Source organism: Marmota monax, unplaced genomic scaffold (assembly GCF_021218885.2).
Source record: "Marmota monax isolate L192 unplaced genomic scaffold, Marmota_monax_Labrador192_F-V1.1 WCK01_AAM20220418_F8-fsc00025, whole genome shotgun sequence".
Classification (NCBI taxonomy): Eukaryota; Metazoa; Chordata; class Mammalia; order Rodentia; family Sciuridae; genus Marmota; species Marmota monax.
In genome coordinates, this window is record NW_026691950.1 from 2,949,554 (window position 1) to 2,974,345 (window position 24,792).

At 37.0% G+C, this 24,792-nt stretch overlaps 1 protein-coding gene across 1 annotated transcript in view; it reads right to left on the reverse strand.

Moving 5' to 3' along the window:
- The window catches only part of Apbb2 (amyloid beta precursor protein binding family B member 2), a 397,355-nt gene that overhangs the window by 340,876 nt on the left and 31,687 nt on the right, over nt 1–24,792 (reverse strand). The window lies entirely within an intron of this gene.

A 24,792-nucleotide genomic window follows, 5' to 3' on the forward strand; every position in this document is an offset into this window, starting at 1 on the left:
AATTTGAACAAGGCACTCTTACTCCAGAGTATAAGCTCTTACTCAATGAAACATATGTCTCCAAAATATACTGCACAGCCCCTTTTCATCCACCATGGAGATGTTTTGTTTTGATTAAACCATGACAGCCTCTTGGCATTAAGAAGAATCTAAGTAAGTGTTTCTATAAATTTTTACTATTAAAAATATATTTAGCTAGATTTGGTGGTGCATTCCTGTAATACTAGCAGCTTGGGAGGCTGAGGCAGGAGGATTGCAAGTTCAAGGCCGGAAGCAACTTAGTGAGACACCGTCTTAAAATGAAAACTAAACCAGGTGTAGGCGCAGTGGTGCATTCCTGTAATTCCAGCAGCTCGGGAGGCTGAGGCAGGAAGATTTGAGTTCAAAGCCAGCCTCAGCAAAAGTGAGGCACTAAGCATCTTGGTGAGACCCTTTCTCTAAATAAAATACAAAATAGGGCTAAGGATGTGGCTCACTGGTTGAGTGCCCCTATGTTCAATCCCTGGTACTAAAAAAGAAAAAAAGAGCTGGGGATATAATTCAGTGGTAAAGCACCTATGAGTATAATCCCTTCTCTGTGTGTGTCTGAGTGTGTGTGTGTGCATTCAGTAAATTCCATAAACACTAATGCTGTGGTTCCTGAACAATGATAATGAATGGCTCAATATAAGAATTCATAGAACCTCAATTAAATGAGCACAGAAGCACACAATGAAATTCATCTTACTCTTGGCCTTTCCCCTAGGCTACCAGGAGAGGTTACTATAGACACTGGTATTTTATTGAATTGACTTTAGCTACAAAGAATTTTATGTTGTTATGCTCCAGGCAATCTCCATCCCTGGCTCTTTGCTTATCATCAGAGAGTAGAAATTTGAGTCCAGAGTACCAATATGCATGGTGTATCACAATTAATCCTCTGCACAGATAAGAGCAAGAATTTAAATCTTGTGAATGGAGGAAAACCATCACCTTCATATTCGAAGGATACAATATAAATAACAGTATCTGATCTAGGAAAATAGTTTTAAATTCACACAAACATAATTATATAAGAAGGAAGAAATGGGAAACACAGAGACAGAAGACATTTATAAAGAACTGAAAATGATTTACAAGAGAATATGCTTTGCTCATACCAGAGATAGATAAGAAATATATTGTTAATTTGCCAAAAGAAATTGATAGTCTCCTTGATCAAATAGGAATTTATAGTCTCCTTTCTCTATTTGTTCCTAACAGATAACTTCTACTTTAAAGTGCCTTATTACAAAGTTTGCAAAAAAAGAAGATGAAGAGAAAGACCTACAGATCTCAAGGGGTTTTAAGGGATCAAATGTTTATAATAAGTAAACAATTTGTCACTAGATTAAATGAAAACTAACTTCTCACAAATAACTGAGAGAATAGAAACTGAATTTGGGAAGAAAGAGGCATTAGTATTGGAAATGGAGTATGACTAAGAGCAATAGTACAGAATTAATACTAACATGAAGGATAGATGTTAGAAAAAAGATTCTTGGTAAGTTCATTTAGATAAAAGAAAAAACTTCAAAGGGATGTAACCAGTGCTCCCTCCCCTGAGACATTTAAAATTAACCTGGACAAAGAACTAGAATATATTTTGTAGAAAGCAATCCTCTCTGACAAGCTGGTAGATTAGCTCTAATTGATTTTTCCACCTCTAATTTCTCTGACTCTCTGAAATGCTATTCTTAGAAGACAAATGAGTTTTCCTTGAGGTTGAATTTTCTGTCTTTATTTTAATCAAATGAGATATGATTTCTCATGGAAATAGTTTCTCAGCCAATGACTTGGCAAGTAATAATTCTAACTCTTATTTAGACTATAAAAACTTCAAATCAAAGTTGCAGTATTAGTAAACATGATAAATCACAATCTATTTCCTTTCATCTTGCACTAGTTACAGAATAATATTCCCAAGAAGAGAAGAAAGAGGGTATAGTACAAAAACAGGAAAAGCACAGCAAGCTGCTGTAGCCTACCAGTTTTTACATTTTTGTTCTAGGTTCATATCCTATCTAGAAAATTATCAGTAGAATAACATTTATTTATTTTGAAAATATATCAGAGATTTATTGACTCAGATAACAGTACAATGTCACAAACATGTCACTTATTGTCAAAGAAGAGCTAATTTTAAAAAAAATTTAAATTTTTCCCTGACGTCTTTGAATTTTCTGAGAATACCACTTTGTCCTAGGCTCTTGATATTTTTTATTTTTATGAAGAGAGAACACTAGTGAAATAGGGAATAAATCTCTTTCTCCTTATATTGATTTACAAAATAGTTCCTATATCTTATAAGTTGTTTATCCATGAGTGAAAACATGACTGGAAAAAATTTCTTGATTAGGAAAACTTTTTTCTACACTAGGTTATAAAGACATTTTTCCCTATCCTCATATATTTCAAGTTTTGTATATTTCACTTTGTTTTACATTTAAATCTTATTTGTTTTCTAATACATCATGAGATGGGGATATAATTTTACAAGTATAAAGTCAACTATTCTAATACAACAAATCCAACAAGCCTTCTGTTTCCCATTTGTATACCTAGTTCTCCACATTTTATATACCCAGTTCTCATTGGTCTGTGTCCTAGGCTCTTGATATTTTTTATTTATATATTTTTAAAAAATATATTATATAAATAGAATACTTTTTATTTATATAATCACTGTAGGGTAGATCTCTCTTCTTTGTCCTGCTTTATCAAACATACCTTTGTTTTTCTTTTGAAATATCTCTTCCTATAAAATTTATCAAAACTTTTTTATTTTTATGTCCATTTTGATGGAAAATGTGTAGAATTTTTATTGATATTACATTTAATATAGATTTATTAGAGAACTGACATTTTTACTGTATTGAATCATCCATACACAAAGGTATCATATTTCTATTTCTTCAAGTCTTTATTTTAACAAATATTCTCTACATCTACTAGACTGTACATTCATGAAAGCCCACATAACTTCATAAGTTTGAAAACAGTACTAGTGAAAGAACCTGAGCTCCTTAAATCTGCTACTACTTCTTTGAATGGCATAAAAATCCTCAACAGCAGACCATTTGCCCTCACTTTATTTTTATCGGATTTGACCTTGGAAAAAGTCATGAGATGACATAGTTAGTTTTTAAGAACAATACCTTTAACAAAGTGACTGTTGTTTATATAAATCTGTGGATTGGAATATTAGTCTCAATTTTAAGGAGTTTAAGCTTACAGTGCCTCATAAATGTGCTCAGGTTTGCAAGTGAAGTCACAAAGAAAAAGAAAACTCTTTTTAAAAACTGGTTTGCTTAAATCATTTACACTTAATAAACCATAGAGCAACCACTAAAAAAAAAAAAGAAATAGCCACATGTATGTGTGTGTGTGCGCGCGCACACACACACTCACACACAGACATGACATAGAGTGAAAAAGAATACTGAAAATACTTATGTAATCTAAAAGAATACAGGAAAAGAAGAGGAAGAAAACAAAAACATAAGAAAAATAGAAAACAATAAAAATGTGGGCATAAATATCACCATATTAATGATTACATTAAATGCAAATGTTCTAAACATTCTAATTAAAAGAGATTCTTAGATTGGCTATAAAAATAAAAGGCCAATTAAATGCTAAATACAAAAAAGTCATTTTAAATATAATGTTTCAGATAGATTACAATAAGAAGTTAAAGCACAAACAATGAAAGCACTAATCAAGTGTTGGTCTACTAGGGCTACCATAATGGAATACCATAGATTGGATTAAACAATATAAATTTATTTTCACACAGTACTGGAGGCAAAATTCAACGCTGAGGTGCCAATAAGAGTGATTTCCTCTGAGCCCTCTCTTCTTGGTTTGCAGATGTCCGTGTTCTTTGAGGCCTCACATGGTCTTTCCCCTGTATGCATGCCTCTCTGGTATCTCTTCTTCTTAGAAAGGCACCATTCGTGACCATAAGAAACCTTAATCACCTCTTTAGAAACCCTATCTCCAAATACGGTCGCATTCTGAAGCTCTAGGGATAAGGTCTACAAGAGATTAATTTGGAGAAGGGGAGACCTAATTCTGTCCATAAAAACAAAAGAAACCTAGATTTGCTATATTAATATCAGACTAAGTAGATTTCAGAACAAAAAAAAATGCCAGGAATAAAGAGAGATACTATATAATGAGAAATGGGTCAATTTTCCAAGAATACATAATAATCTTAATGTGTATGCACATTAGAATTAAGGATCTAAGTAGAATGAATTGGACATAACTTTCCTCTCCTTATATAAGAATACACAACCAGTGTAAATCCATATCATGTACAACCACAAGAAGTTATATTGCATGATGTATGATATGTCAAAATACACTCTACTGTCATGTATATCTAAAAAGAGCAAAATTTTTTTAAAAAAGAATTAAGTATCTAAAATACATAAGGCAAAAGTGATAGAAGTAAAAAAAGAAATAGACAAATCCACAGTTTTATATGAATTCCTCAGTAGTCGTTTCCCTATGGTGAATAGAACAAGTTGAAAACAAAATTAATAAAGGTACACAAGATCTGAATAATTCCCTCAGACAACTTGACCTGATTCACATTTATAGAACATTCTGGCCAACAACAGAAAAACACACAATTCTTTCAAGTGCACATGAAAAAACTGAAATCAGACAAAGATTTTTCTTTGATTATAACAGAATTAAACTAAAAATCAATAGCAGAATGACATCTGGAAAATCTCTAAATATCTGAAAATTAAACAATGAACTTACAAATAAGAGCATTAAAGGGAAAAGGCTCAGAGAAAATTAGAAAATAGTTTGAGTGAAATAAAAATGAAATTGCTAAATACCAAAATGCCACTAACTCTTTACTGGAATATTTATACATGTAATATTTATTTATATTCTTAAAAAGGAAAAATTAATAATCTAAGATTCCAGGGCTGGGGATGTGGCTCAAGTGGTAATGCGCTCGCCTGGCATGCACAGGGGGCTGGGTTCAATCCTTAGCACCACATTCAAATAAAGAGATGTTGTGTCCACCGAGAACTGAAAAATAAATATTAAAAAATTTCTCTCTCTCTCTCTCCCCACTCTCTCTCTCTTTAAAAAATAATAATAATAATCTAAGATTCCATATTGAACAAAAACATAAGAAGGGCAAATTAACTGCAAAGAAAGTAAAATAAATAATAAAGAGCAAAAATGAAACAGAAATTGAAAAAAAAAATAGAGAAAACTGATGAAACTAGATGCCAGTTCCTTGAAAGAAATCAATAAATTGATAAGCCCCTAGTTAGACTGATCAAATAAAAATAAAAAGAGATTTCATAAATTTCCAATACTTGGTTAATAAGGGAATATCGTGAACAACTTTTGATAATAATTTCAACATTCTGAATGAAATAGATAATTTCTTTAAAGACAAAAATTACCAAAACTGACCCAAGAAGAAAATAAAAACTTATGTAACTCCATATACATAAAAAGAATTGAAAACCTCAAGCCCACTGGTACTTTCTATGAAACTTTAAATAACAAAACAATAAACTTCTACATAACTCACTCACAAACTAGAAAAGGAAGAAAAACTTCCTAATTCATTTTATAAGGATAGAATAACTCTGGTGCCCAAACACTAAAAGAAAAGAGAATCACCGAGAATGTAGGTGCTAAGAAGAAGCATGTGCACAGAGAAAGGCCAGCCAGGACACAGAGATCATGGACATGTTCAAACCTCGGAGAGAGGCTTCTGATGAAACCAATCCTACTGGAAACTTCTCTTTCAGGGCTTCTCATTCCTGTAAATATTATTTTTAAATATTGATGCATTTTTTAGCAAAAAAAGTTTTTTTTAAAGAAAAGGCTTTAACTTTTTCTATGAAAGAATTGTAAGACTTAAAATTTTAACTGAGCCCAACTACACACACACACACACACAAACACACACACTCTTACACGAATCTGTGTGTGTGTATGTGTACATTAAACATAAAAGAGGAATATCAATTAGAAAAGAAGATGTAGGCTCTGGGGTTGTGGCTCAGCAGTAGAGTGCTCACCCAGTGTGTGCGAGGCCCTGGGTTTGATCCTCAGTACCACATTAGAATAAATAAATAAAAACAAAGGTACAACTAAAAGAAATAAATATTTAAAAAAAGAAGGTGTAAAATAGTTTTTATTTGCAGAAGACATGATGGTGCATGAACACAATCCAATAGAATCTATCATAAAGCCACTAGAACCAAAAGTAAATTTTAAAAGGTCACAGGGCACATAAAGCCAATATGGGAAAAAAATACATGGTATTTCTTTTTTTTTTATTTCTTTAGTTATAGGTGGACACAACATCTTTATTTTACTTTATGTGGTGCTAAGGATCCAACCCAGTGCCTCACGCATGCTAGGCGCATGCTCTGCCTCTGAGCCATAGCCACAGCCCAAAACACATGGTATTTCTATAATGAGAAATTAACAGCTGAAAGTTTTTGAATTATGATAATATAAAAAAATTCGTTGTTGGGTTGGGGTTGTAGCTCAGTGTTAGAGTGCTTGCCCAGCATGTGTGAGGCACTGGGTTCAATTCTCAACACGGCATATAAATAAATGAATAAAATAAAGGTCCATCAACAACTGAAATATAAATATATATATATATATATATATATATATATATATATATATATATATATATATTCTCTTTTCTTTTAGTGTTTGGGCACCAGAGTTATTCTATCTTTATTTTATATATATATATATATTAGGGTCTGTAAACAAGATGGCGCCTGGCATTTTGCCAGAGGGAGTGGTTTGTGAAGTAATGCCATCGAGCCATTAAGTATGGAGATTTCTTATTGGTTGACTGCTGTATCTAGCTTATGTTAATTAAGATAAGCTGTGTGGAATGTATATATACCCCTCCTGTCCTACAATAAATGGCTCCCACTCCTGCTGTATCAATCTATACAAGTTGCTCATCACCCCCCGGCTATTTTGCCCAGCCAGCTAGGCTGCGGCATATATATATATATATATATATATATATATATATATATATATATATTTTTTTTTTTTTAATTCACTGTTGCTGGACATGGTGGTGCATGCTTGTAACCCAGTAGCTAAGGAGACTGAGGCAGGAGGATTGCAAGTTCAAAGCCAGCCTCAGCAACTTAGTGAGGTCCTAAGCAACTTAGTGAGACCCTATCTCTAAATAAAAAATAAAAAAGAGCTGAGGATGTGGCTCAGTAGTTAAGTGCCCCTGTCCCCCGATCCCCAATACCCACCCCCCAAAAAAATTCACTGTATTTCTATTCATAAGTAAACACTGGAAGATTTTAAAATATTCATGATAGCATAAAATGTTAGGAATAAAATTAATGAGAGATGTGTAAGAAAGAAAATTTTGCTGAATGTGTTTTTTAATCTAATTAAATAAAGGGACATACCATAATCGTGAATTGGAATGTTTTACATTGGTAAGATGTTAGTAGTTCCTATGTTATTCTATTAATCCAATGCAATGTCAACCAAAATCCTAGCATACTTATTTAAATGAATTGATAAGCTAATTCTAGGATTTATATAGAAAGGCAAAGGGCTCAAAATAACTTCTAAAAAAGCCACTTTGGGGCCAGGGTTGTGGCTCAGTGGAAAAGTACCTGTCTCACATGTGTAAGGCACTGGGTTCAATCTTCAGCATCACATAAAAAAATAAATTAATGAAATAAAGATATTGTGTCCATCTACAATCAAAAAAATATTTTTTTAAAAAAGCCACTTTCATGTTTTAGGCTTTTATATGACAACACCTATTTCCAGGTACCAATATCTGTTTTAGTTATGCATTGAAGTAGAACAAATTACTCCTCGAAGCTGAAAACCACAAACATTTATTCCCTCACCACTTCCATGGATCAGGCATTTGGAAGTGTGCTAGCTGGGTCCCCCATGGTGTTCCATGAGACTGCACTCAAGCTGTTAGCTGGAACTACAGTTGTCTGAAGGCTGAGGGACAATCTGCTTTCAGATTCACATGACGGTTAGCAGTCCTTAATTTCTGAGTGTTGGCCAGAGACCTCAGTTCCTTCCCACATAAGCAGCCTGAGTGCTTCATGACATGTCAACTGGATTCCCCCAGAGCAACTGATTCAAGGAAAGAGGGGGAGTGCAGAGAGAAAGAGACCACTACAATTCAGATCTGGCATATCCCCCGAAGACCCATGTGTTAAAGGCTTGGTCCCCATCCTGTGGCACTACTGGGAAGTAGAAAGAACCTTTTAGTGGGAGGTCTTAGGTCACCAGGGGTGTGCCATCAAAGGGGTGGTGAGAACCTGTTATCTTCCTCTTTCTCTTTTGCATCCTAGCCATGCGGTGAATGGCTTTTGCTATGTCACACGCACCTGCCATGATATTCTGTCTACCTACAGACTCCAAAACAATGGGCCAATTGATTAAGGATTGAAACTTCTGAAATCATGAACCAAAATAATCCTTTTCTCTCTATGTTGATTTATCTTAGTATTTGTTATAGTAACAGAAAATTGATCAACATAGAAGTCAAAGACAGAGATGCAGTGTCTTTAGGGTTTATTTTTCACTTCTGTGTAAATATTATTTTTAAATTGATGCATTTTTATCAAAAGCAGGCAGTTGTGTTTTTTTGGAAAGAACAGGTTTTAACATTTTCAATGCAGGACCTATAAGACTTCATTTCAGAGACAATAATATTAATAAAATGAAAATAAGTAAAATGTTTGAGCACTTACCATATCCAAGCACTTTAGAGGCACAGTAGTTGAAAGCCTGGTCTTTGCATGAGGCAGAACTTCATGGCAGAAGTGTGTGGCAGAGGAGAGCAGTGGGGAACACAGCACCAGGAACCAAAGGGCTCTTCTCAACAAGGACAAAATATAAAATCCCAAAGGCAGGCCCCCAATGATCTACCTCCTGAAGATATACCCTTCCTACCTACAGTTACCAACAAGTGAATCCCTATCAGGAGATTAATGCATTAATTAGGTTAAAATTCTTATAACCCAATCATTTCATCTCTAAAATCTCCTGCATTGCTTCAAACATGAGCTTTTGGGGGACACCTCACTTGTAAACCATAACAGATAGAATCAGTTGACTATGGACTGAACTTATGAAACTGTGAGCCCAAAGAAAAATTTTCCTCCTCTAAGTTGTTCTTGTCAGTTACTTTGCACACAGTGACACCAAGCTGATTAACAAGAAATTGTTACCAAGAAGTGGGGTCATTGCTCTGTGGTTCAGAAGCTGATCATGTGGTTCAGAAGCCTCTGGGACTGGTTTGCAGGAGGAGTTTGGAAAACACTGGAGATGTAGGCTGTAGAAGTCTTAGAATGTTGTAAACACAGCTTCATGGGTGATTCTGGTGGGATGTCAGAGACCAGAATGCTGGAGTTAAAAAAGGACTCTGTTGGGAATTGGACTAGAGGCCATTCATGTTTCATTCTGGCAAAGAAGTAGTTGACATTCTTCCTATGTCCTGAGACTTTCTGTAAGGTTGAATTTAAATATTTGGACCAATTAATCTGTTAGAGGAAATTTCAAGGGAGCACAGCATTCAGGTAGTGGCATGGATATTGATGACAGGTTTGCACCAGGTTTACTATGAGAATTGGGAGCTGAAAACAGAGAAGAAAGATTTTTAAAACTTTCTGATTGGCCAGAGAAGAAGTACATGTAAAATTGAGGCCAAGGTTAGTGAGGTTATTGAAGAGATTGCCACCACTAAAGCCAGGCTAAGTACTTTGTGCATAGCCAATAAGAAAGACACCTTGAAGGCATCTCAGGGAATCAGCAAGACCACACCCATCACAGGCTCAAGGGGGTAAAAGTGAAAACTCTTTGAAGAGATTAGAGGAGCATCCTGCTCAAACAAAGGTGCCTAGGAAGTTGTTTCCTGAGAATTTTTTTCACCATGCTTAGCTGCCCAGACACTCAGAAGATATTGCAGCCATAGTCCAAGGAATCCTGGCTACTACTTGAGCTGGTTGCAGACCCTGGTATCATCCACATGATACTGGTTCTACAGGAATACAGGTACTACTTCAGTGAGAGGGTCATAGAAGTTTCCACCAATATCTCAAAGGAAGACTTGGGAAGCCAGCTAGTATGTGTCAGGGTCAGAATCCCTACAGGCAGCCCCTAAAAGGATCAGACATAAAGCTGTGAAAATAAAACCAAAGCAGCAGTGGAAACCCACAGGATTAAGAAATGCCAGTAATGTGTAATATCTGCTGGGAAAAGGTGCTGTCTGTAGACAGAGCCAACCTACGAAAGAGGCCAGATAGGTTGCATCCAGGAAAATCATAAGGAGTAAGGCTGCTCCAGCCCTTTGGAAATCATATCTCACTGTCCATATGCCCCAGAAACTGGATGTGGAGCTACAGGACTTGTTTGACCATCTTGGGTACAATCTTGGTTTAGTCCAATCTCTTCCTTTTATGTCCCTGTTTCTCCCCTTGGAATGGAAATGTTTACTGTGTTCCATTATATATTAGGATGTACATAACTTACTTTTGATTTTTACAGGGACTCACAGCTAAGAGTTTGTCCTGAATCTCAGATGGGATTTTGGACTTGGACTTTTGGGCAATACTGAACTGTTAATATGATGGGGATTCTTGGAGATGGACTAAGTGCATTTTGCATTGTGAGATGTACATGGGCTTTGGGGGGTGCAATGTCATGGCTTGGATATGAGGTGTCCACCAAAAGCTCCTGTGCTATTGCAGGAATGTTCATGGGTGAAATGATTAGATTATGAGAACTGTACCCCAATCAATGGATTATTCATTGAATGCAGTATCTGGGTAGTAACTGCAGACAGATAGAATGTGGTTGGAGGAAGTAGGTTACTGAGGATATACCTTTGGGGTTTATATTTTGTCCCTGGCACCTCACTTGCTTTCTCTGCTTCCTCTCTGTCACGAGCTAAGCAACTTGCCTCTGCCATGCCCTTCCACCATGAAGTTCTGCTTCACCTCATGCCCAGAACAGTGGAATCAGATGACCCTGGACCGAATCTCTGAAACTGTGAGCCCAAATAAACTTTCCTTCTCTAAGTGATTTTTTTCAGGTACTTTGTTCACAGAGATAAAAAAAAAACTGACTAACACAGGTAATATTTACAAAAATTATCTCATTTAATACTCAAGACACCCCTAGTAGATAAAAACAATTGCTATCTGATTTCATAGGTAAGACAATTGAGCCTTACAGATGAAGGTTAAGTAATCTGTCCAAATGTAGAAGAAGTAGCAGAACTGGGTTCTAATATGATTCTCTTTTTTCAATATTTATTTTTTGATTAGACACAATATCTTTATATTTTGTTTATTTATTTTTATGTGGTGTTGAGGATCAAACCCAGGGCCTCACGCATGCTAGGCGAGCGCTCTACCGCTGAGCCACAACCCCAGCCCAATTCTTTGGCAAGAAATTATTTTTTTAAAAAGTCCCAAATGTGGATGAAGAGAGATAATAAGTCAAGGTAGAATATATCTTACTGACAAATGTAAATTTTCAGAAGTAATTTAAAAAGAATATGAAATAAAATACATTTAAGAGTGCTCGGCCATACAAATCACCTTATAGCACTCGTTCCACAACTCTCTCTGTCTGCCCCTGCTTTTTTCTCTTGTGGTACCAGGGATTGAACCCAGGGGCACTTAACCACTGAGCCACATCCCCAGCCCTTTTTATTTTTTATTTAGATATAGGATCTCACTAAGTTTCTTAGGGCCTCACTAAGTTGCTGAGGCTATCCTTGAATTTGTAATCCTCCTGTTTCAGCATCTTGAGCCACCAGGATTACAGACACACACCACCATGTCTGGCAACTCTCTTAACTCAACAGATTGTATTTGATCTAAGAATGACTCACAAATTGGGCAGTCCTCAGAACAAGAAGAGGTTCAGAGAACTCCTTCATAGTCCTCCTAGGAAAAGTCTATATAAAATATCAGATAACAGATAATCTGGCAAAAAAAAAATTGTGAGGAAGGAAAAAGTCATTTAATGAAAACTTACCACATATCTCCAATGTTTAACCAACTGATATTGGAGTCCCTTTTCTATGATTCTAAGTTGGTCTACTTCCAATAGCCAGAAATGTGTATGCTTTTACTTTTGCACAGCAAAGGAATGTGAAGAGAGAATCTACAGAATGGGAGAAAATCTTTGCCAGCTGCTCTTCTAACAGAGGATGAATATTTGGAATATATAAAGAACTCAAAAATAAAACAACACCAAAAGAAAAATTAAATTACCTAATAAATGGGTAAATAAATTAAGCAGAAATTTTTCAAAAGAAGAAATACAAATGGCCAACAACTATATGAAAAAATGTTCACATCATTAGCAATTAGGGAAATGTAATCAAAAATCACTGAAATTTCATCTCATGTCAGTCAGAATGGCAGTCATCAAGAATACAAATAATAATAAACACTGGAGAGGATATGGAAAAAAGGAACATTTTTACACTGTTGGTGGGATTTTAAATTAGTACAACCACTATGGAAATCAGTTTGGAGACTAGGTATGGAACCACCATATGATCCTGCTATACCACTCCTCGGTATTTATCCTGAAGAATTAAAGTCATCTTACTATGGTGATATACTCATACCCATGTTTATAGCAGTACAATTCACAATGCCAAACTATGGAACCAGCCTAGGAGTCCATCGATGGATGAATAGATAAAGAAAATGTGGTATATATACACAGTGGAGTTTTATTCAGCCATATGAAAAATAAAATTATTTGATTTGCAGGAAAATGGATGAAACTAGAGACCATCAATGTTAAGCAAAATAAGCCAAACTCAGAAGGTTAAGAGTCATATGTTTTCTCCCATATGTGGGAAGCTAGAAAAGAAAACAGAACAGAAAGGTGGGGGGGGGGGTGTGTATCTCATGAAAATCAAAGGAAGATTAGTAGAAGAAAGGGACCTTGGGGTGGAAAGCTGGGAGGGAGGGGGTAAGTGCTAGGGAATAATATTGGGCAAATCATACTGTTATATTGTGTGTATGTACAAATATATAACAACAAATCCCACCATTATGTACAACTATAATGCACAATTTAAAATGTGGAAAGAGAAATAAATAAATAAATAAAGTTTAAGGGGGAAAAAGAGTGAAATGTTTATGCTTTTAGATACACATCTGCCTAACACTTTATGGCAGACCAGCCCACAAGTCTCCTTTTTTGGGTCTATGGCAGAACTGCAGTTCCTATCCCTTTTAAGTCAAGCATGGCCATATGGCCTGCTTTGTTCAATAAAATATGGGCAGAAACAAATAAAATATAGCCATGCCAAGTGGAAACTTTAAGAGCTAATATGCCTTCTGCTCATGTCAAGGTGACATTTCCATCAGCTTGGGCCCAAGAGACAACAGTGAGCAAAGCCTCTCATTGGTGTCCTTTGTAGCATGAGCAGCTGTTTGAGGCCACTGAGATTTGGGAGTTGTTTGTTATCCCAGAAGAACTCATCCTACCTTATTTGTATGGTTTCAAATGGTTTTTTTAATTTTTTAAAAAAATATTTATTTTTTAGTTGTAGTTGAACCAGTACCTTTATTTTATTTATTTATTTTTATGTGGTTCTGAGGATTGAAACCAGGGCCTTGCACGTGCTAGGTGAGTGTTCTACCACTGAGCCACAACCCCAGCCCTCTTTTTCTTTTCTTTTAAAGAACTGTGACATCTAAAAAAAACCTTAGCTATAAAAACAACATTGTGTTTCTTTTTTCCTCCACATCCTCTTCATCATTTATTATTATTTGTATTCTTGATGACTGCCATTCTGACTGTTGAAATGAAATTTCAGTGTATTTTTATTACTAGTTCATAAGATATTTCCAAAGCTACCTACAGCTAGCAGGTTATGAACTGTTTTGTAGCATCCCTGGAGCTCAGGCTGTTGTAAGTCTTAAGGAAAACTCCTTAGCCTAGGAGTCTCTTCAGTACCATGTCAGTTAACTTGAACCATTGAAGTGGCACCCCCTTTCTCCACAGAAAAGCCCTCTTCACCATGGCTAATTTTAGGACTGTCAGCAAAAGAGTCCATTGTAGATAAACTTCCTATTTTCATGTCACCCTGCTTACTTGGCCACTGGCCGAGAAGATACCAGCACTCCAGGTGCTGGACACCCCCTTACTAGTTTTTCACAAACGTGTCCAGTATAGTACTTTGAAGAAATGTGCAAACAAGGCCTCTGCCCTTGAGCTGGGCTTCACAGGGATGTCTACATTTTTAAGATAAGTTACAAACGGGCCCGTGGTAACAGCTGGTAGAGGGAGGAAAGAAAGGGGAGATGAAGCTCTCCCCTTCTCAGGTGTTGTCCTTGAAGAGTTAACTTGCCCAGAACAGTGAAAGAAAAAGCTGCTTTTATGTGAACTTCTGCAGACTGTGAACTTCTGAGCCCCTCCCCTTATACACTGGGTATAAAACTCTGAAACTCCCTGAACTCAGGGTTCAGGGGATTGATTGATTACAGCAAAGGCTGTACCCTCTGAACCTGGCTGCAGCCAAATAAAACTGTTTCCTGCTATCTTCGGTGCCTTGCCTTATTTGTCCCCACTACACCATAAGCCACCAAATGTTGGCAGAACTTAAAGAAAACCAACCCTAAACATCCAGTATGTTAGAATGGTAATGTTACTATTAGATTATGGTCATCAGAAAGCAAACATGTTGTTTTCTGCTTTCAGAGTTTTGTTTTTTTTTTTAAAGCAGCTACATGTGAAAAATGATGGATGTCATAGGCATATGCAGTGAAACAAAGCTGAGCAGTTCCTAAAGATCACCTTTAATACTAATCACATTACTAAGCAACAGTTCTTTTGTCCATGGCTCCTTTATATTCAGTGCAGAAATTTAGAGCATATAAGAATACCACAAATTTTGCTAAGGTATGAGGATAATATAGATGTAGTTTAAAGAGATAGAAAACAGGCAAGAAGGAAGCAAGGAAAAAATGAGAAATAATACAAGCAATCAAGATACAAAGAAAAACAAGGTTTAAACAGAAGAGATCCAGAAAATGAAGAGTGTGCTTTCAAGAGCAAATGTATGAAGTAAAATGCAATGCAAATGATTGACTCACGGGATTGATCAGTTATGGAACACGTTGAAGCCTGATAACAGCATATGTATATGTATGTATGTATATGTGTACGCATATGTACACACACACACACACACACATCACCAGTCTCCAGTGTTTTGCTGTTCTTCCTTTTTTTGTCTTTCTGTCCAAAGATATACAAAATTGTTTTCCTGTCAATTTCCTTGACCTAAAGGCCATCCATAAGTGTAAAGCAAAATTTTATTTGAAATGAAACTAAAAAGGGAAATCTTTTTCTGAAGCTTTGCTGTAACATGGAAATAATTCTTACTTCCCAAACTCTCATTCTCCCAATAGGATTACTTACTTCATTACCAGGGAAGGGAAGGGGTTTCCTCTCTCAGAACTGCTAAAAGCCCACCTACTAGGCAAGCAATCATGGTCTGACCCATCCACCAAGCTAATGGTTCAAATTCTTCTTTCCATCCTAAGCTCCTTGGCAGCATCATCCACTTAATAAACACAGTTGAGCATCCACTACATCCTAGGCAATGAGCTGACCATTGTGCTGTCTGACCTTCCATTCCAAAAAAGCCAAACTCTAGGAGTATTATAAAAGACACAAGCCATTATAGGCTCATCTCCGGCCATTGTTATAGCCTCCCACCTCCAAATAATATGTTAAAGTTGTAACCTGGCACCTCACAATGTGACTATATTTGAAATAGGGTCATATGAATTTAATTAGTTAAGATGAGGATGGAGTACGATAATGGAGTACGATAGGTCCCTAGTCCAACATGACTGGTAACTTATGAAAGGAGTCATGTGGAGACGCAGGGAGAGCACCTGTGAAGATGGAGAAAGAGACTAGAGCCAAGGAACAGCAAAGATTGCCAGCTGTCAACAGAAGCTAAGAGAGAGGCCCACGGCAGATTTTCCCTCAGATCCCTTGAAAGGAACCAACCCTGCTGACACCTTGATTTTGAACTTCTAGTGCTCAGAACTAAAAGGAATACATTTCTATAGTTTTGGGTCACACAGTTTACATGCTTTGTTACAGAAGTACTAAGAAGTTAATATACCTATCCATTCCACATACCTGTATAAAATAGAAGAGAACTATGCAGGAAAAAAAATGTTTCTTCACATAAACTAATATTCCTTAACTTTAGAGGTTGTCAGAAGGATCAAAGACAAAAATTAAGTGAAGTCTAAAAAAAATCTTGCAAAATGTTATCACCTTTTTCTGTGGTGGCACATTGATGACACTAAAAATATCCTCCTTGGATTCAAAGAATTACTTTATCTCCTTTTTATTTCACTATTGATTTTGTAACAATAGGTAGAATGAGCAGCAAATCTTATAAATGGATTCCTGAAACGTGATTTGCTGTAACAAAAGGCACAATAAATGTCTCAAGTATTGGAGTGCTGTCTCCCACTGCAATTAGCCTCATACAGTAATCTATATTTAAAATATAATAAATGCTGTTGACAGGGCTTGAAGGAAGGGGGAATACAGAGTTGCTTTTTTATGGGTCCAGAATTTCAGTTTGGCAGAATTAAAAAAGGTATGGATAAATGCTGGTGATGGTTGGACAACATAAATGTGCTTAATGTGACAAACTGTACATTTAAAAACAGTTAAGATGGTAAATTTTGTCATGTGTATTTTACCATTTAAAAAATTTAAAGCTTAAAAAGTAAGCCATGCTGGAAACATAATTGTATTAGTCCATCTTTCATTACTATGATGAAAAAACCTGAGGCTAAGGTAAAGAAATACCTGAGGCTGAGAAAAAAAGGTTTATTTAGCCCACAGTTTTGGAGGCTGAAATTCCAAACAGCATGGTGCTGGCTGGCCCTGGTGAGTCCTGAGGCTGAGAAAAAGACATTCCCTGCATGAACCAACCAGATGCCCTCTAAAATTGAATGTGGGATAATTACATTTGTAAAAAAATTGTAGAAAACAGCTTCTATACCCTCCAGCAACTTAAAGTCTCACTAGCTGATAATAAGTACAGATATGTCCAACTATCTCAGACTGGAGAAAACCCAGGTAAAAATTAGGAAAATTTAACCAATGGTTAAATCAAAATGGGTATGTTTTTTAACCCAGTTTGCAGGTCAAAGTAGCTAAGGAGAGTGAGCAGAGTGGTCTTCCACTCCCCAATCCACAAGAGGACTTCAACACAGGGAGGGGGTAGGAGTGAAGCCATTAAGCAAAGATGATCATGTCAAGAAAATAAACAGGTAACAACACAACTAACCACAAGCGGTAGAAGTCCCAGTGACTCCAAGGAGGGCTCTCTTCATGGAAAGCATGCAGTCAGAACCAGAGTTCTTCAAACTGGGGGACATGGACCCCTGAACTCGCAGAGAAGCAGATAAGGTTTTCCATCAGCTACAGTGACATGGATAATTTAAAGAGAATGGATTTTCAGAGCATCACCTTTCATACACTCTCTCCTAAAGGTCCTCCTGGGATCTTGGGGGTCAGGTGGACCTGCTCCCACGACCTCCCTTTCACATGCACCCTCCCTTCTCATTGAGGAAAAAGACAGCCTGCGTGAACTGCAATTCCACCAGGTGCTGAGGTGCTAAGTAGCTGAAGACTGCAAAGACTGGATTGTTTTATAAACCCAGTGATTTCCAATTCTCTGCTGTAAACAAAATTGAAGGTAGAAAAGAATTCAGTTGTCAGATGACAGATAACCAAATAGAATTTTTATATGATTTTTGGCATATAATTCAGAAGGAATACAAAAAATGGAGTAACAGTTCTACAAGAAAATTCCTTTCATTCCCATCTGTTATTTTTTATGTGAACAAAGTTTCCCCTATTCTATTTATAATGCTGAAAATAGCAACAGAATTGATGTTAAACCCTTTCTCAGTAGTGATAATAGTAAACCATCTAACAATAGTAATGGCTTAATTCATCCACAGATAAACTAATTTTTTAAAGATGTTGCCTCATTCATATTATTAAGAGATGTACTTCCTATAAAATTTTATTTTATTTTTTTATGTTTAATAATTATCTATAAAATTTGTAACACTTATGATATTTTGATTAATTTGTACTGGTAATAATATTGACTCAAACTAGAAGATATTTTAAGATAGTTAAAGTGTTAGGTCACAGAAAACAAAAATAAATTTTAATTTTAATTTCTGTTTGTATGTATATGTATGTTTTAGTGCAGCAAATTATACTAGGATGATCAATAAAAGACTCTCAGGCATAAAAGTACATTTTATTAGGATAAAATCTTCTGTGAGAAATGAAATGGAAGTATAAGATAAAGAACAAAAAGGAACCAAAATTTCTACCCATTAATGAATATAAATTTCCACTCTTGGGGCTTCCTAATCTTTGTGAGGCTACAGTTTCTCAGAACCACTAAATAAGAATACTAAGAGCATTTTTATCATAATTAAATACCAACCCTGTCTAATTTGAACTGCAGGTCATCTAAACTGAACTTCTAGGCATCTCCATTCCTCAGGCACATATTTGAGACAATATCTTGGCTTCTTTCCAACATGAGTTACATTCATTTTATGTGGACTTGTCTTGTTTAATTTTAATGTAAATTTTTATTTCTAAATCTTTGTAGGAGTAAGGATGGTGAGGATCTCATTCTTGTGTATTATCTATAAAATATGTATAATTATGATAGGAACACAGAAGAAAATTGAGCCATATTAATTAGTCAAAATAAGGGTGAGTTAAAAACCACTCACACCACTCTCCACAGACCACAGCTACTCAACAGACAATTGGCTAAGAGGGAAGCTAGATTGATTTGCAGGACATTTATTGAGCACCATTGGATACACTATGTTATGTCAGGATTATGCTAAGGAAAGATAAAGCAGATTCTGCGATTGAGACCTCTCATGGATACAGTAATTCTAATTCAGAGAATACATGCACAATCAAGGAATAAAAGAGGGTTACGGGAGCACTGTGGTGGGAATGAAGGACATCCTTCACAGAGGAGATATTTTGTCTCTATCTTGAAAGAAGAGTAGAAATGTACTAGAAGGAGATAAGGAATAGCCCATTCAATGATGTAGATAAAAATGTTGAGGGAGCTGTCTGGAGACCCACAAAGACACTGCTTCTTCAGACAGTGATAAAAAGTTCAGAGTTTCTAGAATATAGGGTTTAGGTGGCAGAGGGTGGAAAAAGTGAGGAAAGTCTGGAGTTTTACCAATCTGCCATGGGAAAGTGTGAATACGATTTCATGCTGACTGGACGTGTGGGTGAGCAGGAAATAGGCAGCTTCTATCCTAGACACTTGGGGAAGACACTTGAGGGCAAGAGGGTAGCATGCCAAATATAAAAATTTGAGAGCCTACCATTACATGGAATTTTCTAGGAGCCAGAGGGTTGGGGCTATGTCACGATGCTCTTTGGGTAAGGATGGATTCCAAGGGTAAGGATGGTTTGCATAGCATATGGCCCCTTTTTATTAATGAGGAAAAAAGAGAACTCCTCATGGTATTAGAATATGTAGGAGGCAACACAACTATTTGTGATTGGCCCATACTGAAAGAGAAAGGACTCTGTGACAGGTTCAGGCTGCTATAAAAGAGGTTCTGCCATTTGGGCAGCCTAGCAAAATCCAAGTGCATCCCCTGCTGATCAAAGTGCCTTTGACAGATAGGAATGGCTGCATGGAACCGTTGCTACCTCCTCAGTTCGGACCCCCAGGATTTTGGAGTAGAGCTATGCCATTCCCTGAAGGTAACTCCTTTTGAGACAGTTCTGGTTTGCCACAGAGCCCTGGTAGAGACAGAACTATTCAAACTGAGGTGCTCATCCATGCTCCTGCTGTTGGCTGACCAATCAAGCCAGAGTTAGATATACACAGCAGCACTCCATCATTCTGTGGGATGTCTAGTGGGGCCTGAAGACACAAAGTCCTGGGAGCAAGTGACTCAGATCCCCATGGCTTTTATTCTTGTTCTAATGGTTCTTCTCTCCGCCCATGCCAACAGCCAATGGGAAACAGTAAAGTCATCGATACAATGATCCTGATCGGTTGCAGAAATGAGAACTATAGTAGCAATAATTATGTCTTCCTTACTTTAATAGGCATATGTTTGTGTAGATTAACCAGCTCATGCCTTTTTTTTTCTATTAACATAATAATCATTGACCTTAAATTCCAGGATTTTAGTTACAGAGCATCAAAGAGTGGCTCATCTCACTTGCTGGGAAGAGGAATGGACATAACTCCAATATGACTAATGAGGCACTTTGTGTTTTCAGTTATTTAAAAAGTAGATGCATCACATTAAGTTGGAGCATGTTTTTGCTCTTGTCTTTATTTGGAGGAGCAGGTAAGGGTGTGGTCATGAAGCTACCTTGAGAAGAATGTTCTGAGCAAAGGAAACAGGTACAAAGCCCTGACACAGGAATATGATTGAGGAAGCCCAGGTGGCTGAGTGGAGGTAGTGAGGGAAGACAGCAGGAAGAGACAAGATCAGAGGTCAAGTGGAGAGAGGCAAGGTCATGGAGATTAGCACTCCTCCACCCCCCACCCCACACACATAAAATGGAAAACCATGGGAGAGCATGACATGATCCAACTTATTTGAAAAGGCTCACTCTTGCTGTTATATTGGGTCTAGACTGCAGGGGACATAAACAGGCAAAAATTTAATTTAATCCAATAATCCAGATCAGAGATGTTATTGAAACAGGTACGTGTTTCTTGGTCTGGATTGGCCTGTCTGGACTTTGGGGCTTCATCTGGCACAATTACTTGCAGACTTGCAGTTGTTTGGGTTGCTCTTGGCCCAGGATCTCTCTTAATATACAGCAGACCAGGACACCCACTTCCCAGCAAAGGAGAAGTGGGAGTGAGATCAAGACCAGGGGATTCACAGACTATGCCAAACCACAGCAGCCTAAAGCTCCCAGTCTATGGGGCCATTCAAATAGTCCACCAAAGCCCCAGACACAAAATCCTACTGACTTCCCACCTCAAAGGAAGGCCAGTTCTGCTGCACTTCATGCTCCAGAGCACTTCCCCTGAAGGCCTGGCCAAGGTCAGACATTACTGGGATCGCAAGCACCTCTTCTTTTCTTTTCTTTTTTAAATTTAATTATTTTAATTTTTACACAAACGGAGCACAACTTTTCATTTCTTTGCTTGTACATGATGTAGTCATACCATTCGTGCAATCATACCCATATGTGATGGTAATAATGTCCATCTCATTCCACCATCTTCCTCTTCTTTTCTTCTTCTCCTCCTTCTCTTTCTCCTTCTCCTTCTTCCTCTCCTCCTTTCCTCCTCCTCCTCTTCCTTTTTATCTTTATCCTTATCCTTCTTCTTCTTCTTTTGATACTGGGGATTGAACCCAGGGGTGCTTTACCACTGAGCCACATCCCCAGCCCTTTTTATGTATTTATTTTTAGACAGGGTCTCACTAAGTTGCTGGGATTGGCTTTGAACTTGCCAGCTTCCTGCCTCAGCTTCCCGAGTCGCTGGGATTACAGGTGTGCACCACTACACCCAACTCTGCACTTCTTTAGAACCCGACCTAAGACAATCAACAAGAAGAAAATGCTCCTGAGAGGAGGATCATCCACAAACCATGCTGGCTAAAGATCCTCAGAGAGGCTGAATTCCTGCTGGGGACAAAGGATCAGCCTTTACTGATTCTTCCCATCCGACAGTTTCTAAGAGCTGGGAATCAGTCTGTTTCTGAAACAGGGTGGGACTATATCACCATATTTTTAAAATTTATTTTTAGAAGTAATTGGATACAATACCTTTATTTTGTTTATTTATTTTTATGTGGTGCTGAGGATTGAACCCAGGACCTCGCATGTGCTAGACAAGAGCTCTACCACTGAGTCACAATCCCAGCCCCTATATCACCATATTCTAGGGGTTGAAGCCATATGCTCCTGGAGCAACAGATATGCCAGAAAATTTAGGAGAAATATTTTACATTAGAAAAAAATGCATATCTACTATGAGGCAGAGTACAAAATGGGCAAAATGTTTTAGAAGAAACACAGGATCTCTTGCAGAGTTCAAGCTTCTGCTCGAAGGGGTCCTTACTTCAGTGGGAAGCTGAGTGGGCATAAGCAGAGTTGGTGATGGCTGCTTTGAACAAGACAAGGAAATAGGCTCCATTCCAGAGTGCAAGCAAGAGGCAGAGTGGACATGGAGCAGACCTGGATCTTCATGGTTCCATGCAACCAACCTATAATGTGTTCTAGTCTTTCTCCTTCTAATAACTTTCATGCTCCAGGGCTTCCTATTTGCTAAACATTAGATGAGCACAAGTGCCAAGAATCCCACAGCACTCTGGGAGGTGAGCATATTTTTACATAGGGGAAAAGTGAGATCCAGAGGGGTGGAGTGACTTTGCTAAGGTATTTGGAAAATAAGCAGTTATCTTCATCTTTTTCTCCAGTCTGTGTCTTCTTCATTTTGTGCTCACAGAATGTAGCACATACAAAAATAGAGAGATCCAGACACTTGGGATAAAATGTCACTGAAGTCAGAAAGAGCTGAAATCCTTTCTGAATTAGGACATTTCACTTCCCACCTCTTACCCTAGTGTTCATGCTATACTTCTGTTCTCCTAATTGCATGGTTTTCAATGGGATATTTTATTTTTGGTACTGGGGATTGAACTCAGGGGCAGTTGATAACTGAGCCACATCTCCAGCCCTATTTTGTATTTTATGTAGAGACAGGGTCTCACTGAGTTGCTTAGTGCCTGCCTCACTTTTGCTGAGACTGGCTTTGAACTCATGATCCTCCTGCTTCAGCCTCCTGAGATAATGGGATTACAGGCGTGCGCCACTGCACCTGGCTCAAATGGATATTTTAAATAGTAAACTTTAACTTCTTTCTTTTACCGTGCTATGTGTATTTCTCTCTTATCACTTTTATATATATTTTGCCCCATGTGTAACCTCTTTGGCTTGGCATGCTACATAAAAACCAACCAATTGACCAATTGACAAATAAAAGATAATATCTGAGATATCAAAAATATCAAAGATGAGAACAAACAGGTTTCATAAGTATAGAAGTCATAAAGAATCTCTTTGTAAAGGATACATTTACTATGGTCCATGTATATAGTTTGGCTTTAAAAAAAGATTTAAATGCTATCTCAGGATCTCATAAATACAAGCTCAAAATCTATAACCCAGAACTTGTCAGGAGAAGAAATAAAGCTCTCATCAATATTATCATTTAAAAAATGATATCTTATCTCCCTCTCATCAATATTATCATTTAAAAAATTGCTTAGTACTTTCCTCCTACTTGGCAGGGTTTCTGGGCATAAATCTGGAAATATGAGGCTTATATAGCCAGACTCTAAAGATGATTTCTATTCCTTTCTGGTGTACATTTTTATAATATCTGGCTCTTATATCAATTAATACTCATATTGACATATTTCCCCAGAGTATTCTCACTTGCATTTTGTGAGACGGAACTCTCACGGTTGCCTGCATCTCCATAGTTTACTCCAGTGGATACAGAACATTACTATTCACAGGTTAGCTATCCAAAATCCTTAGAAACCTTGTTGAAGCATATGGTTTCTGACATTTAACTTAACATGCACAGAGCACAATAGTTGCACACAATTAAAATCTTTTTTAAAACTCTATTATGTAAAAACATGGCGAAGGTCTTTTCCCTGCCTTTCTGACAAACACTCAACAATTTCAGTACTTTTATCAGGTAATCATTTTACTGCTGACAATACAAATTGTTTTCTCTTTTAAACTTGGTGGGTTTTTTTTTTTATATATAAACAACTTCTAATTCACCAGTTAAATGTTGCATGTAGTAGACATGTATTTAAGGCAAAACTTCTATGATCTCTTAGGTACCAAGGCATCTTATAAGCCTAATAAATATATTAGATATTTTCAGGTAAATGAATGCAGTTGGAGAAGATAATGTTAAGTGAAGTTAGCCAATCCCCCCAAAAAACAAATGGCGAATGTTTTCTCTGATATAAGGTGACTGACTCAAAATAGGGTAGGGAGAGGGAGCATGGGAGGAATAGATGAACTCTAGATAGGGTAGAGGGGTGGGAGGGGAAGGGAGGGGGCAGGGGGTTAGCAATGATGGTGGAATGTGATGGACGTCATTATCCAAAGCACATGTATGAAGACATGAATTGGTGTCAACATACTTTATATACAAACATAGATATGAAAAATTATGTTTTATATGTGTAGTAAGAATTGTGATGCATTCTGCTGTCATGTATTTAAAAAATAAAAGCAATTAAAAATATATTAGAGGGCTGGGGATGTGGCTCAAGTGGTAGTGCACTCGCCTAGCATGCATGAGGTCCTGGGTTCGATCCTCAGCACCACATAAAAATAAAATAAAGAAAATGTGTCCACCTAAAACTAAAAAAAAAAAAAAAAAAATTAAAAAAATATGTATTAGATATATTTATAATATATTCTAATATATAAAAATATATATATTAGAAATCAAGCTGTAACAATGTGGCAGTTAACAGAATCACAAACCAAATATTTGTGCTGCAATTCCCTGCACTACCCTGGCAATCTTGGTCACCTAGAACACACAGTAGTGGAATGAAAGTGGTGATGAGGATTCAGTGGAAG